Source organism: Leuciscus leuciscus, assembly GCF_965113295.1.
Source record: "Leuciscus leuciscus genome assembly, chromosome: 9".
Taxonomy (NCBI): Eukaryota; Metazoa; Chordata; class Actinopteri; order Cypriniformes; family Leuciscidae; genus Leuciscus; species Leuciscus leuciscus.
The window spans coordinates 5,677,160-5,694,499 of record NC_138733.1 but is presented as its reverse complement, the minus strand read 5'-3'; the positions used below and the strand labels follow the sequence as shown (position 1 = coordinate 5,694,499).

Below are 17,340 nucleotides of genomic sequence, written 5' to 3'. Positions count from 1 at the left end.
TCATTGTTAAAAACTCATCTATTAACTCAGGCTTTTAATTCCTCTGGGCGTTGAGTCAAAATTCTCTGTTGTTGTTTTATGTTGTTTTTGTGTTGTCTATGTATTTATTTATATTTTATTATCTCTGGAAAGCACATTGGTGCAACTGCAGTTGCAATGAATTGTGCTATATAAATACAAGAAAGAAAGAAAGAAAACAAGAAAGAAAGAAAGAAAGAAAGAAAGAAAGAAAGAAAGAAAGAAAGAAAGAAAGAAAGAAAGAAAGAAAGAAAGAAAGAAAGAAAGAAAGAGAAAGAAAGAAAGAAAACTAAATGTTTTTTGTAGTAAAACCATAGTAACTACAAAATTGACCATTGTTTTACTACAGTATCTATATATAAACTACAGATTTAATTATTTCTTACTCTTAAAAACTAAGGCTGTCAATAGATTAATCATAATTGATCTCATGATTTCTGAAAATGAAACCATAATCAAATCAAATTTGGCAAATGTGTTAATTTTTTGTCAGTTATTACACAAATAACATTATAAAGCACAGCTTTGATCACAGGAATAAATTGCATTTTAAAAATGAAAAAAGTTATTTTAAACTGTAGCAATGTTTCACAGTATTACTTTTTTCTGTATACTTTTGATCACATAAATGAAGCCTGGGTAAGCAGAAGAGACTTTCAAAAACATTGAAAAAAATTAAATAAAGTATATATTGTGACAGTTTATTTGGATCATAGCTTATGTACTATTTGTCATACAAACTAAATGATAACTATTTATTATAATTTTTAAAAAAATTTTTAGCCTAATGAACTATTACGTAAAAAGGGGGATGGGGCTAGTTGTCACACTTCTCTGGATAGGATTGGGTTTTGAAGCCCATATTTATGGACATAAACCTTAAAGTCATGTCAATGGAAAATCTGTGACAACATGCCCCCATATGAAAAAAATATGGAAACTTTGTTTCCGCCACAGAATAATGCATATTAAAAGATAATTGCAACTTTTTATCTCACAATTGAGTTTACATCTTTTTTTTTTTGTGACTTTTTTTCTCAGAATTGCGAGATGTAGACTTGCAATTGTGAGAAAAAAAGCCTGAATTGAGTGATATAAAGTAGTAATTGCGTGTTATAAAGTCGTGAGATATAAAATCGTGAGATATAAACTCGAAATTGTGAGAAAGTGTCAGAATTGCGTGATATGTAATTCGCAATTGCGAGAAAAAGCCAAAATTGTGAGATAAAAACTCGCAATTGCGAGAAATACACAATCCTGTGAGTTTATATCTCACAATTCTGACTTTTTTTCTTGCAATTGCAACTTTATATAATGCAATTCTGACTTTATATCACGCAATTCTAACTTTGTTTCTCACAGTTGTGAGTTTATCTCCCAATTCTGACTTTATATCATGCAATTCTGACTTTTTCTCACAATTACGAGTTTATATCTCGCAATTCTGACTTCAGATCTCACAATTCTGACTTTATATCACGTAATTCGAATTTTTTTTCTCACAGTTGTGGGTTTATCTCACAATTCTGACTTTTTCTCGCAGTTGCGAGTTTCTCGCAATTCTGACTTCTCAAAATTGTGAGATAAAAACTCGCAATTGCGAGAAATACACAATCCTGTGAGTTTATATCTCACAATTCTGACTTTTTTTCTTGCAATTGCAACTTTATATAATGCAATTCTGACTTTATATCACGCAATTCTAACTTTGTTTCTCACAGTTGTGAGTTTATCTCCCAATTCTGACTTTATATCATGCAATTCTGACTTTTTCTCACAATTACGAGTTTATATCTCGCAATTCTGACTTCAGATCTCACAATTCTGACTTTATATCACGTAATTCGAACTTTTTTTCTCACAGTTGTGGGTTTATCTCACAATTCTGACTTTTTTCTCGCAGTTGCGAGTTTCTCGCAATTCTGACTTCTCAAAATTGTGAGATAAAAAGTCGCAATGACCTTTTTAATGTTTTATTCTGTGGCTGAAACAAGCTTCCATAGGAAGCCTTTATATGGGGTAAGTTGTCACAATGGAAGCCTGCCATTACATAGCATTCAGCCTAGATATTTGTAATGGATTTTCAATCAATTTAAACATCAACTCCGTCACCCAAACTGTAAAATAGAAATGTTACCACCCTGCATATGCTAAACACAGTAACTACACTAACATTTAACAATAAATCTGCAATATTTTTCATATTAAGTTACTGCTGTCTGTCAGTAGAAATGCAGTTTAAAGCAATGTGTCTTTGGAAAAGGGGGTCACATGTGTAGTGTCCTTATAATATGAGCACATTCATTTGTGCTCCTCGGTTCTCTGCTCTCTAAACCTGAAGCCTGAGCGAGTCGTGAGCGAGTTTTTTAATGAAAGCTTCCCTCCACTTCAAAGACGACTGCAGAGACGCTGCTACTGCTTAATATTACATAAAAACTCATATAGGAGCTGAAGTGAAAAAGTATTAAAACACTTGTGCTAAAACTAGTTGTATAAAGGATTATAAAAAATATAACTAGTTTATAAAAGCTAGTGTTGCTTTATAAAACATTACACTTTACTAGGGTTTACTTAATAGTTTAATGTAAATTACCAAGATGCATTAGCCAAAGCAACATTTCTCATTTTCATTTCGGTAACTTGAATATAACGAAAATGAAATCATAATTTTTTTTGTTTTTTTCAACATGCATGGTTTTGTTATAAATGATCATCAATTACAAATTTGTGCAATGCATGCATTTTCATTGCCAATTCAATGCATTTTGATGCATGCATGCATTTTACACCCATATTTCTGTAGTTCCTGCAGCGCTAAAATCAGGCAAGCAGCTGAAAATTGCATTGCTGTGTTGAGAACGGGTCGTCGCCTGCGCAGAAGAACAGAACGCAGGAGGTGTGGGAGATTTTGCTGAGTTTTGTGGCTAATGCAGAAACACGCTGTTCTCCCGTCACTCAAACGCCACAGGGATTCACAGATGTGTAGACATATCTAGACCTCACACGGGGCCGGAGAGTGGGAAAGAGATGAGGTGGGGATATACAGGGAGAACATGCATGTGATGGAACAGAAGGGAAAAAAAGAGCAAGCATTAGTTTGCGTTTGCTGAAATGTTTCTGCTCTAAAACTCTTTTCAGAAATATGGCATTACAGAAATGTGCGAATAGTTCACAGCTGGGTCACCAGACAATGAACATCAGTGATAAATGACCTTCATCCAGCGAGGACCAAAAGCCGGAAACCACCTGGATATGAACAGAAAGGTTCATGAAATAAAATGAAGGGAATAGATTTGAGACTCTGCATCGCTAAACACTCTCTGCTTCGTAATTGTCGAATTTTGCAAACACTGTTATTGAACTGAACTGAATCAACATTAAACTTATTTCGAGCTGAATAATGACACTATTGTCTGATTTACAACATAAATTAAATATCTCATATTTGATGAAGTTTGATTAATTGATTTTGTCGTTTATTACTGTGAATCTGTACGGTATTTTTTTGGAATTTGCTTCCGGAATTTGTTTACTTCTGTCACGGTCTGATTGCTTCCGGAATCATTACTTCTGTCACGGAATTTCTTTGAAACATCTGGAATGCAAATTCAATCTGAAAATCAGGTTCAATCTTCAATTCAACGTTACTCAAAATTATCATATAATTTTGTACCAAAAAAATAGCATTTTCACTAGTGGTCTCAGAATTCGGACTCCACTATATTTAAAGCTGCAGTCTGCAGTTTTTCCTCTTTGTCGCCATCTCTGTTCCAAATCTGCAATTGCAGTTTACATTTACATTTATGCATTTGGCAGACACTTTTATCCAAAGCGACTTACATTGCATTTCAAGGTAAACATTTGACTTTCTTATCAGTTCTTGCTTTATTTGGGAATCGAACCCATGACCTTAGCGGTGCAAGCGCCAACGCTCTACTGTTTGAGCTACAGGAAAGCAGTTATTTGCAGAATTATCAACTTTACGTGGGTTGTGCCCAGGCCCGGCACAGCGTGGATGAATCCAATGTTTTGAGGAGAATGTGCAGCTGTCAGTCGCCGGTGTGGATCCTGGCATTAGCATTCACAGATTCTACTTTTTGGAAGTATGACCAACATAAGAATTTACACCGGAAAATGTCATCTGAACAAGGAAGTAACATCCACTTTTGTTCTGAAGGGGAAAAAAGCATTGCAGTAAATCGCACTGATTAAATCTAACGATCGCTGATCATATCACGTCAAACCGTGCAAATTATACTTTGTTCTCAAATTGTTAATGTTCACAACATCAGCATTGCGTGACTACATTTAATGTGTATTAGGGCCACCTGTAGTTCAGTGCTCCATAACTATATGAATTAAGCGAACAAGTGCGCTACCGTTACATAATTGAACCAATGAAATGTCTTACCTGTCCAGCAGAAGAAAAAGCCGTCTCTGCGTCCGTTTCGAACCCCTTCAAAACACGGAGTTCAAGCCACCTTTCAAAAGCCCTTCCGATATTATCCTTGTTTTCACATTGGCCGGTTCTGTAGCCACTCTGAAGTCTTTCGCGTTTTACAGCGGGTGAATCTCCAGTTGTCACTGGTGATTGTTGTTTGAACCTTTCTGGATCCGCCATCAAATTGCTAAGATTAATTATATCAAGTGCTGTGAGAAAAGGCTATAAATCTCCATCTCCAACATCCTCACACTCATAGCCTACTACTAGCCGAGACTCTTCTTTATGCGGACAGATGTGACTTTATGTGGACAGATGTGACGTAATGACGCAAAGACATGCTCGAATTTCCCGCTGAAATCCACCAGTACCACTGGAATTAAAAACATTATTACAAGCTCACTGTTTTGAGTCGAGCTAAGGCAAGCAGAGAGTTTTGAACACTGGCTTGTTATGTACTTGCTCAAATTTATTTTGGATAATTTTTAACCCAAAAAAGTTACGGACTGCAGCTTTAGACACATACCACAAATGCTCAAGGCCTTCACTAAATTTTCTTTATCAAAGCCAGAGAGGATGTCACTGCAGAACGAACTAGCTAAACACAATAAATAAATGTGGCATATCTAAAGGAGTATAAGTCTTTGTGAGGCTGTTTTATAATGTCAGCACCATGGAGAGTTCCCTTTCTCGCCGTCAGGACCTTGGACAGCGGAAGTTCAATACACAGACAATACATTAATTCCAATGGCAGATTCAACTCAATAATAGTTTAGTATAATAATAGCCTTCTTTAGAGCTGTAGAAAATCAGGCCAGCATTCAGATTCTTAGACAAAAGCAGAACTTTCCCAACCTGAATGGAAGTCAAGGTCTTGTTAAATGCACATTACTCACACTTACTGACACATTCTCAGTTAATTTTGTTAGATTTTGTCATCTAAACAAACTTTAACTGTGCATATACCTTTATTATGAAACGCACAATAAGACAGATATTAGAAATTCAATGCACCATTATAAATATAAAATATAAAATGACTTTGTTCTTCTCTCATACATACATTATATATTTCACATTTCACTGCACTGTTTATAAAGGCTCCATGTTGTCATGCATCCCGTTTTTAATTGTGGAAAGGGTGAAGAATTCCTGCAGGCTTTCTGAATCTATCAGAAAAGAAAAACCTCACTGTTTCTACACCTGCATCCATCCCATAATGAAGATGTTTTTTAATTAAATCACTGTGTGAATGCATAGCCTGGTGGCAAAGATTAGCATTCGCTTGATTGCACCGTACTTCAGTTCCTCGGGTCCAAACATTCATAATTAATAAATAAAAAAACCTGTAACATTTCACTACTATGTCTTATTTATAGCATAACTCCAAGAAGTGTGAACACCTGAAGGAAACGTGTGTGTTATTTCAGTGCTGATGCTGAATAAAGCACATCTTTCAGCTGAGGTTCCTGATGCTAGATGTACATTTGTGGCGATCATGTTTCCTGTTGTTTGCACCACAACAACTACATTTGGACACGTTTTATTGAATGGTTGATCCTGTGTGCAATGGACTAAACTGCCTGACATCTAAGATACTGTTAAACAAGCTTTCGAAAGTTCAAAAATGAAGTCATGAAACAGAAGTGTCGCTCGATATTTCTATTGTGCTGTACATCCGAGTGAAACGCATCTGGAACAAGAACAAATGTGGGCGGGGCTTGATTTTCTCTGTGGGGAATTGATTGGATGGTTGTGGTTTGCTATTGGTGGATCTCATTTGATTGACAGGTTGCCCCGCCCTCATCATCATAGAAGAGAAGAGAAGAGAAGAGAAGAGAAGAGAAGAGAAGAGAAGAGAAGAGAAGAGAAGAGATGAGTGGAAGTTATTCTGATTATTTAATAATCACATATTCAACATGCATTTATTCAAATTGCTTATAATCAGCATAAATTGTTATTGGATTGTGTAAATATGGCTAGCTGTGGAACAAGATTCAGTCGGTTAAAATGTATGAGATTTCAAGAAACTGCATTTATTGATGATAAATATTCACCTGGTTCTGTATTTAAAACATATTCAGTTTATTAGTTCTATAAGATAAATCTCATTCTTGTTTCAGTTATGTATTGACTGACAAATGTGCTCAGTGTATGCATGTTAAAACGGTGTAATCCAAATTTTATATGCAATTAACATACATAAATGTAAAATTTCTTGAGTGTGCCGTAACATGAGAACAGCTCAGATGCTACATTAAAGACAATCTGAGATATACATTAAACATCAACATGATCTCAGATGTTTCTCCTAACATCAGAAAACAAGAACACGCATGAGTTTGAGACATCATTCAGATCTCTTCTGAAACTCTCATGCAAGTCTTTTCCTCAGGAGAAACATCCGAGAGGATTTCCATTTCCAATTGAGACTTTAAAGAGATCTCCTTTCACTGGTGATTTGTCTCTGTATGAATGATATGATACTTCAGGTCTCTGTGTGTGTGTGTGTGTGTGTGTGTGAGTGTGTGTGTGTGTGGAAAGTCTCAGCGTGAGAAGATTACACTCATCTAGCAGGTTATGTAAAAATTGTGTTACCACAGCGAGAGACGGAGAGGAGAACTCGGAATTCTTATCAGAGGGAATCATCTCGGCGATACATTCACACTGCTGCCATGGCAACCGAGCATTCCAAAGAATTTTGATGAGAGATCAGGAGAGAGAGAAAGAGAGAGGGAGGGAGGATGACATGGAAGACAATTTGTTACCTGAACTGCATGAGCAAGCAAGCCTGATTGTTCAGCACACACACACACACACACAGTTATCTGGACCACGGCACAGAAAAACATTGTTGCATCTGTTGCGTCACGGCGGACACTTCTGCCAGATGCGTGAGAACGAGTGATTTCTGCTGGGATTATCAACGCAAACTCATTTGCAATGTTCTCTCTTTCTCTGAGAGAGGGTGATAAATAGAGGGAAAGAAGGCAAGAAGAGAGAGAGTGTGTGTTTACTAGCTGTAGTTTCGGGCTCAATCTCACACAACCTCCCTGTGATTCATAAAAAAATGTAATGCTTTGTTTTGGGACTCTGGGTTAGTCTGCAGCAGGGCTGAGCATAATCCTGAACTGAGAATGCTTTTTAATTTCCAATTCAGCTCCTTTGAACTGAATGTGAATGAATACGACATGTGGATGAAGGGGTGGATGGGATGGATGGATGGATGGATGGATGGATGGATGGATGGATGGATGGATGGATGGATGGATGGATGGATGGATGGATGGATGGATGGATGGACGGACGGATGGATGAACGGGTGGATGGATGGACATATGGGTGAACGGGTGGATGGATGGATGGATGGATGGATGGATGGATGGATGGACATATGGATGGACATATGGGTGAACGGGTGGATGGATGGATGGATGGATGGATGGACATATGGGTGAACGGGTGGATGGATGGATGGACATATGGGTGAACGGGTGGATGGATGGATATATGGGTGAAAGGGTGGATGGATGGACATATGGGTGAACGGGTGGATGGATGGATGGATGGATGGACATATGGGTGAACGGGTGGATGGATGGATGGATGGACATATGGGTGAACGGGTGGATGGATGGACATATGGGTGAAAGGGTGGATGGATGGACATATGGGTGAGTGGGTGGATGGATGTATATATAGGTGAATGGGTGGATGGATGGACATGGGTGAACGGGTGGATGGATGGATGGATGGACGGACATATGGGTGAACGGGTGGATGGATGGATGGACATATGGGTGAACGGATGGATGGATGGACATATGGGTGAACGGGTGGATGGATGGACATATGGGTGAACGGGTGGATGGATGTATATATAGGTGAACAGGTTGATGGATGGATGGATGGATGTATATATGGGTGAACGGGTTGGTTGATGGATGGATGGATGGATGGACATATGGGTGAACCGGTGGATGGATGGATGGATGGATGGACATATGGGTGAACCGGTGGATGGATGTATATATAGGTGAACGGATTGATGGATGGATGGATGGATGTATATATGGGTGAACGGGTTGATGGATGGATGGATGGACATATGGGTGAACGGGTAGATGTATGGATGGATGGATGGACATATGGGTGAACCAGTGGATGGATGTATATATAGGTGAACGGGTTGATGGATGGATGGATGTATATATGGGTGAACGGGTTGATGGATGGATGGATGGATGGATGGATGGATGGATGGATGGACATATGGGTGAACGGGTGGATGGACATGGGTGGATGGACATGGGTGAATGGGTGGAGGGATGGATGGATGGACATGGGTGAATGGGTGGATGGACATGGGTGAACGGGTGGGTGAATGGGTGGAGGGATGGATGGATGTGGGTGGATGGATGGATGGATGGGTGGATGGACATGAGTGAATGGGTGGGTGGATGGATGGATGGATGGACTTCCTGTATGTTGTCAGCAGTTGCTCAGTTCTGAATTCAGCCCAACACTGGACTATAGTAATTAAAATGAAATTGAATAATGAAGTTCCCACCTTAAACAAAAACTCAACAATAAAACAAACATATGCACAGCCACACAAAATACATCTAGGTATTAAACAAATACAGTTTAACTCAGAGGAACAGACTCTTAGCTGAATCAAAAGGTCATCCAGGTATTTCATATGCAGACATAATACTCTCAGCTTTCTGAAGTATGTACACTGTAAAAATAAAAGGTGCCTGGAGGAACCTTTTGGGGTTCTTCACTTTGCCACACCGGCGGAACCGTCTGTAGATCCTCTAGGCACCCTTTAAAAAGGGGCGGTTCTCTGAGGAACCACACAGGTTTCCTGAGGAACTCTTATATAAGGCACTGTGTGGAACCACTGTGGGTGCCTCCAGGAACCAAATTTCAATTTTATTTTATTTGTATTAAATTAATTTCATGTTGTTACCATGGTTACCAACATTAACTTCTATTATAATAAACAAACTGAACCAAATACAAAATAAGAATTGTTTATTACATATTTTAGATCCATTTTAATACATACACTTCCATGCACTTGAAAAAAAAAGCTAGTAATAGATTAATATCAATGAATACACACACACACACAAAATAGTATAATACATAAGTAACATGAATAATCAACCATGTGTATACAATAGGCTACACAAGAAAAGACATCTCAACAAAATGCATGGAAAACACATGTTCCATGTAATAAATCAATGTAAAAAATTACAATTTTGACTAATTAAAAATGTCCATCTTCACTTAATTTTAAAACATGTGTTTCAGTCCGCTTGTTAAGTCTGACGTCACTGTTTCCAAGTCCAAAAGCTCTATCAGATGCCAAAAACAAACAACAAACAGTGCTAATATACACTCATTGTGCTGTAATATTCCTGAAAATTATGATCCTAACCTTTATCTCTATTCCGAAATCTCAGATGGTTAGTTACTCAGCTATTTTGAATCATAAAATGTTGAAGTCTGGGATGCCGTGAGACTGGAGACTGAAATGTACACTATGCCTTTTGAAAAGCTTAAATGTGTGACTTGAATCAACAGTTCCCATAAATGGTTGTTGAGTATTCTCAATATCTAGAAACAAGATAGAGAAAGTAGAAGTAGAGGCTTCGACCCGGAAACAGTATTCCTTATGTCACAACCAGCAGAAAACATTTTCCATTTTAACAGAGTTAAGGTGCAGTAAAATGATCTGTTGTTCTGTGAATGTTCACTGGTGAATTCAGTCATTTCAATAAGAATCCACACGATCAGCAATTTTGTCTTTTTGCCTGTGTAATTTCACGAAATTCACAAATGTGATGCACCTTTACTCGCTGCAACATAAAATGCAATCAATTATAAAATCTTCACAAGGGACACGTGAGGTACTTAACGAGTTAGAAAAGTGAAAAGGTGCATCAGCTTCATTTTCTGTTTGCTTTTCCTCTTTTCTGGTGGATGGTCCAGGCACTTCAGTGATTTTCAGGTCTACAGGAGGATTTTTATTCTTGATCAAACTTGTATTTCAGCTTACCGAGATCCCTGCAAAGTACAAAATTTACTGTTAGTAAGGTTATTAAAGTTATTAAATAATTTCCTCAGCCTTGTGACGTTCCAAACCTGTTTGACTTTCTGTCTGTGGAACCCGAAAGCAGATCTCAGGCATAATGCAACCCGTCACCATTCAATATCACTGCATGAAACACAAGCATACATTTTTTTTTGTAATTCATTCAAACTATTCTTATGTACACTTGTCTAGTTCAATTCAATGCAACAATTTATGTAAAAAATAGTTAAGCTCCAAAAATGTCCCAGAAAATATCCTAAAAATAGTCAATGAGTTCACAACTCATGTGTTATGGGTTGTGTTGTAAGTCTTCTGAAGTCATATAATAGCTTTTTCCTTTGTTTTTTGTCGAAAAAGACTAAACTTTAAGTTATAATTCAGGGTTCAAATGTCTTATGTTCAAATGCATATGATTAAGGTATAGCCTATAAAAAATGCATAGCATTATTAGCTCCAAACCTGTGATATTATTTTTCTGAGTAACATGAATGAGATTTGAGAGCATGAGGGAAGATTTTCAGAGAATAACTTATTAATAAAGTACACAGTCAAACAATACAATTTCACACAGAGAAAGTTCATAGTAATAAAGTACTTGCATGTGGTGTAGGTAACTTACTGTAATTCAATGTTGCCTCTGAAATGTTCAGATTATTTTAGAAATGTACTGGTTGTTCTGGGGAAACAAAAGAACAAAGCTGATTATTCACAACATAATATTTATTGACCAGTAAATGGCTTTAAAATGGTATTTGAGAGAATGAGGGCACCTGTAGTAAGTAAAGTTAGGCTAAACAAAAACAGACCAAACTATATTAACCTGCTTTTGTTATTCATAACAAACGTCAATGACGACAGCAGGAATCAGCTAAATTAGTTAGGCTATCTCAGCAATTTGAAGACACAGTTTTACAGAATATGTTGAATTGAATGACTAAATCAATCTAAGACAATAAGTCAATCATTTCCATTTGTTCATTAACTTACGTTAGATCAACGTAGTTAGCATCGCGGCTAAAACCTTCATACCAGATACTGTGCAATAAACGAGTGGTAAACACTGTAAAAAAGTAGTAATGTATAATCAATTTAGTTTATATATATGTGTGTTTGAATATATAGTGAGTAGACTCTGTATTTATATTTATTTGGCGAGTTTACAAACCTTGTAACGGAGAGCCGATCAAACGGCGGTTTTAATGTATTTTTTTATAACTTTGACGGAATATGTAAAACTCTTTAAATTTATTTGAGATAATAATGCACATGGTTTGGTAATTTGTTTTCTCCGTTGTTTTAGCATGTATAACAGACTATCCTAGCTGTCTTAGATTATCAGTTGAAAACACGTAGTCAAACAGTCTTAGTTGAAATCACGTCGTAAACCAGTCCAAGGCGGACCGACTTATTTTCAACCATATTTCAACGTTGAAAGACGGTAATTGTTTACTGGGAAGCTTTGATGAGAGGACGGAGCCGTTACCCGATGACGTCGATCAGCTGAGCTTTGTTGCGCGCGAGCAGCGCGAGGATCACTGAAGTGACGACAGTAGAGGAATAGCAGCAGTTTCGTGACAGAATAAAACTTTTCTCCTCCTAGTTCTTCTTCTTCAAATAATAATTTATGAAGAAGTAGGTAAAAATTATTATTTTATTACTATTATTTATTCAATAATAATTAATGAATTCTTCTTATTAATATTATTATAATTTAGTGTTGTTGTTTAAGGTTTAAATTAATCAACAAAATAGGCCTATAGATACTAAATAAATGTAAGCTACCCAGGTGAAAAAGACGTAGGCTACTGTTAAATGTATTAAAAATGCATTAAAGTATATTTGTATTGTAGGCCTACTAAAAACACACTCAAGTACTTTTTTAATAGTTCGTCTTTTTTCACCTGGGTATGTAGGCTATACTGAATCAGACTTAAGTAGCCTATAATAATAATAATAATAATAGGATAATAATATTCTCATTCTGGCCTCACAGAACCATTGGGTTCCTCCTGATGCTGGCTTTAACATAAGAGATCTTCCAGGAACCACTTAAATGTTAAAAGATCTTCCAATAACCCTTTTATCGCATTCAAGTTCCTCTATTTTCCCCCAAAGCACTTCGAGGTCTCATGGTAATGAAAAGGTGACTCCAGAACCTCTGAACTAAATACAAAGTGCTTAAAGGATCCCATAAGTTCCAGCAAGAACCTCAAAGAATGTCAATGCTCCTCCAGTAACCCTACTATAGGAGAAAGAGCTTTGAGGCACTTAAATTACATTTTGAAGTTCCTTGAGTATCCGGCAGGATATTTGAGGCTCCTTTAGTTTTTACAGACATTTGTCAGTCCACACTATGACACGCCACAATCAGAAGACAATCATTTAATGTTGCATTTGAAATAAAATTATTTATATTTGATATTTTATATAATATATTAATATAGCACAGACATATAGATATTTCTGGTCTATGAACTTATACTTGAAATCTCCTTTGTCATGCAAGTATATTTATGCAGAATTCAGAATGAAATACCAGTAGATTATGGTTTCATAAACTGCTCATTAAAAGTCAATCTTATCACTGTATAGTTTAGAGTCTGTTTTTGATCCGAGATCAGATTGATCAGTGTTTAGAGATCTGACGTCACACACAGCTTCAACACTTACACACGTACATGCGTCAGTCTGGAGTTTACTCCTGTTTTTATCAGATGGAGAGATCAATCTTTGTCAAGATTCCCCTCAGTTCTGCACTAATCGCAGCCGCTCTGTAAACACACGTCCAGCTCAAGACAAAGTGTGTGTTCTCAAGATCTATTGATCTGTCCTCTACTTCAGTGACCTGTGTTTAAAGGGACAGTTCACCTGAAAACAAGAGTTCTGTCATCGTTCACTCAAACTCATGCATGATACGGCTGTGCGATATATATCGTCTGCTATAATATTATTATTGTAACAATGTGTAAACTGACAATATCGAGTTTGTCTCTCACTTTACAAAAACACATCTAGAGTTCACGCATACACTAAGTAAAGTAGTCTAGTAGGTTAGACTAGTGCGCTAGTGCATGTATTGTACACACTTTCACTGCAGGGTTTACTCTAGTAAAATGCATTTATAATGCCCTCAATATTCAAAGGGCCAAAATACCTCAATCTTTTATATTTATATCATTTAATATAGCTAATCAATATCACACAAAAGAGTGCCATTTTTTTCTCCAAATATATGCTTGATTTTAAATGTGATATTGGTTTTATGCAACAGTTCAATAAATAAGAAGTTAGTATTAAGTGACATATTTAGACACAAATATTTCCTGTTTCGCCAACGAAAATAGTTCCTAACAAAGTCACAGGACTGTTTTGTGTTTCTGAGCGACGCACAGTAATGACGCACAGTAATGTTTCATTACTGAATGAACGAATCGGTTGAATGAATGATTCAATGACTCACTCATTAAGACAATCAAATGCTTCGTTCCTGAATGAATCAGCCGTTTGAATGAATCGGTTAAATCTCAATGACTCACTAATTAAGACAGTCAAATGCTTCGTTCCTGAATGAATCGGTTGAATCTCAATGACTCACTGGGTGCTTCTCAATATCCCTCCTCGTCTCCTCTCTCCTCCGTCCTCCATCCTATGACCCAGAAACCGATCGAGCTCAGCCATCTTGAAGGACATCTCAATTCTCTAATTGCACCGCGAGGAGTCGAGGATCGAGGAGTTAGGAGGCTTCCTGAGGAGTCATGAGCGAGGATACACAGGTGTATCCTATGCGGAAGAGTTTTATCGACTTAAACGTGACGCACGTCTAAATTCTCCTCCCCCTTCACATCGGTCACAATCATATTAATTTATACTTTACCTTTGCAGTTTAAATAAACCACACATCTCACATATTTCAACAGGGTATCTTGCTTTATTATTATTTATTATGAATTTCTTAAATAAACAAACTTCAACAACATAAGGGCAGATCCTTTGAGTGCTGCTGATGACGCTGTGAAGTAACGCTCGAGTGATTAAGTATTCCAATAAAAAAAAGTTACATTCGATTCCTCCGTCCTCGCATCTTTTCCTTGCAGCCTTCCCTCGCATCCTACAGGTGGCGGAGCTGAGACGCGAGGAAAGGAAACGAGGATGCACAAATAAGAAATGAGAAGCACCCACTCATTACAGTTTTTTTCGATTGCTAAACGACAGTGAGCACAACTGGAGCTACATGTGCAAAACTCTAACTCCAGTCTGCACTACCAACAGTCACCTGAGCTAAACAGTTCACATCACCTGCAAAACTCATTCAGAGCAACACAACTCTTAACACATGGCTCAAAACAGCTCAGTGCAGCCAAACACTATACACAACCCTCACTGAGATAACACACACTGTCACTCAGAACACACTGAGAGGGAAAACACTAGCATCACCAATACAGAAAATACTAACTTTTCATCTTTACAGTTTGAACAATTTCAGTGACTTCATACAAAGTAATATTTTCTTCAAAGAAAAGAGTGACATTCTTTCACATGATTTATTTACAGTTTTTCTCGATTGTTTACACACATTTTCTGAAAGCATGCCTCATATTCTCAGAACTCTACACACAAATCCAAAAAAAAAAAACCACAATGGGCAAAACCCCTCAATTCTCCTGCAAAATGAAACTTTACATTCAAAACAATGTTATTTCTTCTCAAAATGGTATTTTGTTTTCAAATGACACACACAAACCATCATGAATAGACATTTATAAGAACCAGTTGAACACTGATGTGCTCAATGTAAAACACTGTGATGAATGGAAAACACTAATGACCATTTTGGTTCAGTGTTACACTTACTACAGACAGTACATACATAAGTGTGCTGTAACATATTTGAGAATATTGTTTTTATACTCAGAACACACAAATACATGGTAACAAATATATTACTGTAAATTTTTCCCACAAAAACAATGTACACAGTGTACATCCCAACCAACACAAAGTTGGACATACAGTGGTCTACATACAAAACAACAGAAGAATTGAATGTATACAGTTACAGTAAAAAATAAATTAAAACAAATTCCAATGTTGGCATCCATTGCTCCACTGAAGAGCTGACCTGTTGCTCTTTTATGCTAAAGCTCTGATTGCTAATTGTAAAACTGTGTGACGGGTGTTTGCCCATGTGATGAGTCAGTGTGCATATTTGAATGGCAGTGTGTTCCTTGGGAAAACAAGAGATTTTCTGCATTAAAATTGTGCCAAAAGCAGAGAATTGTGTGTAGTGTTTTGAAAAAAATGTGTGTTTTAGAACTGCAATGTCAGTGTAAAGCAGGAATTGTGCTTGTAGTTTAGCAGAACTGGTTCAGGGGGATGGTGAATGAGTTACATGTTGTGGTCATTGTGTCTCAAGTACCAGTATTTGTGTGTAAACAATCGAGAAAAACTGTACATTTTTAGAACATAACAATTATTTAAGGTAAATGAAAATTAGCAGTTTGCTTCAATAGTCTGTAGTAATTTACGGAATTACAGTAATGAGAAAAAAAAGGTAGAAACTAAAAGTGCATACTGTAATTCAAACAAAATAATTGAGGGGCTAATCCTGCCTCTCTCTAGCATCAGGCCATAATCAGCAGTGTTTGAAAGGCACAAGGCTGAAATCTATTCTGTTTTGAATGTGTGGTTCACAGTTTTGACAGCAGTGTGTTAGCATTTGAACAAAGTGCTGTAAATCCACAGTGTTGTGCAGGTTGTGGTTAAAGTCATGGGATAAGTGTGTAGAGTTTTGAAAACTGTGTTCAAGCAATGAAAAACGAACTAGAGTTTGGTCCACATGAACTGCTGCTGTGCAGACTGTAGTTAGAGTTTTGCACATGTGACTCCAGTTGTGCCCACTGTCGTTTAGCAATCGAAAAAAACTGTAAGACAATCAAATGCTTCATTCCTGAATGAATCGGTTGAATCTCAATGACTCACTCATTAAGACAGTCAAGTGCTTCGTTCCTGAATCAATCGGTTGAATCTCAATGACTCACTTATTAAGACAGTCAAATGCTTCGTTCCTGAATGAATCAGCCGTTTGAATGAATCGGTTGAATCTCAATGACTCACTCATTAAGACAGTCAAATGCTTCGTTCCTGAATGAATCAGCCGTTTGAATGAATCGGTTGAATCTCAATGACTCACTCATTAAGACAGTCAAATGCTTCGTTCCTGAATGAATCAGCCGTTTGAATGAATCGGTTGAATCTCAATAGGCTTGTTCGACTTCATACAGCTCTGCGCAGACCGATCGGCGGCTGACTTGAAGCAGTGCATGCCGGTTAGAAATTTTGTCCGACTTGATACAGCGCTGACGCCACGTGACTGTGACATATGCCATCAAAGTACCGCAAGAGCATTTCGAGAGTAGCCGGAGAACTCAGCCAGCGCAGCTTCTCAAGAGCGGCTGCACTGGGTTGCAGGAGCTCTGATGATGACACAGCTGTCCCACGATTGGCCGGATTCACCGCATGACAACGATCACGTGTGTTTCGTGTTTATTCGAACACCTTACTCTAAAGCTCACAAATCAGTTTTTTATAACAGTAAACACTCTTTTCATGTCGTATGTTATATTGTGTCATGTTTATCAAATTAAAACTGCTTAAAAAACGTATAGACTCCACTTCATTAATAGTAGCAATTATGTTGAAATTTATTCTTGTTCAAACAGACGCTGTATGAAGCAGTACATAAAGTAGGCCTATTGAATGAAAATGTCTC

The 17,340-nt window shown here is 37.3% G+C and overlaps 1 long non-coding RNA gene across 2 annotated transcripts; it reads right to left on the bottom strand.

Moving 5' to 3' along the window:
* Window positions 1-9,484: 9,484 nt before the first annotated feature.
* Window positions 9,485-11,753, bottom strand: LOC309506062. 2 transcript variants are annotated; one of them, XR_014208625.1, is made up of 3 exons: window positions 11,556-11,753; window positions 11,188-11,244; window positions 9,485-10,691 (listed from the first exon to the last, which is right to left on the bottom strand). It is a non-coding gene; the product is annotated as an uncharacterized lncRNA (long non-coding RNA). The 2 variants fall into 2 exon arrangements; XR_014208624.1 differs by having other exon boundaries at window positions 11,188-11,753.
* Between the last annotated feature and the right edge of the window lie 5,587 nt (window positions 11,754-17,340).